Genomic DNA, 823 nt, shown 5'->3' on the forward strand with positions numbered 1-823 from the left:
ATGTGATGAAGGCTCTGAGGTGTTGGGAAAACTAGCTTGTAAGCTGTTTGACTAATGGAAATGCTTCCTTTATCTTTGAATCTTTTTCTTTGTTACTCAAAGTGTTGTATCGCAAACCAGCGAGCTGTACAAGAGGCCTAATGAGCCAATTAGTTAGGAGCCAGGTTCAGAGCAGATTACCTCTGTCAAATTCTGATCCCCACATACAGGAAGTTTCCCGTATTTATACTTTTTGAGCCTCTTTGTTTGCAGGTTTCACAAAGAACTCTGTGTGGGTTATTGGTTACAGACAGTTGTAACCTTGAATACATAATGAGTTAGTACATGGAATTATTATCAGTATTAGTCTATTTTAGTCTATTACATTGGAAGGCTAGATTGCAAAGTCAGACAGTTAAGTTTATCTTTTTCTATTATTTGAACTAAAAACAAAGTCATTTTATAGAATAACAGACTGTCTTAAAGAGATAGAGTTTATAATGATAGAGTTTACAGGACTAGGGACTATCTAACCACAGCAGAGAGTTCCAAACAGCAGTTTTAGACAAGGAGGAGGTTACTATGCTTCAAAAGCAGTACCTGGGGCTCAATAAGTATTCATTATTGTTGTATTATAGTTACCTCTACAAAGTCTCATATTTTATTTGGATCCTCTGTAGAAGCATAGACAAACGGAATGAACTACGTCGGGTTCGTACTTAACCAGGGTTGTTGGTACCAACTTGAAGGGCTAGCCCACCTCTGGGAGCCATTCTTTTGCTTTTGGGCCGCGCTGTGGGAGGCATCCTAGAGCGCACATATGGACGACTAAGAGGTAAACCCG

The sequence above is a fragment of the Myotis davidii genome, unplaced genomic scaffold (assembly GCF_000327345.1).
Source record: "Myotis davidii unplaced genomic scaffold, ASM32734v1 scaffold134, whole genome shotgun sequence".
In the NCBI taxonomy this organism is placed as follows: Eukaryota; Metazoa; Chordata; class Mammalia; order Chiroptera; family Vespertilionidae; genus Myotis; species Myotis davidii.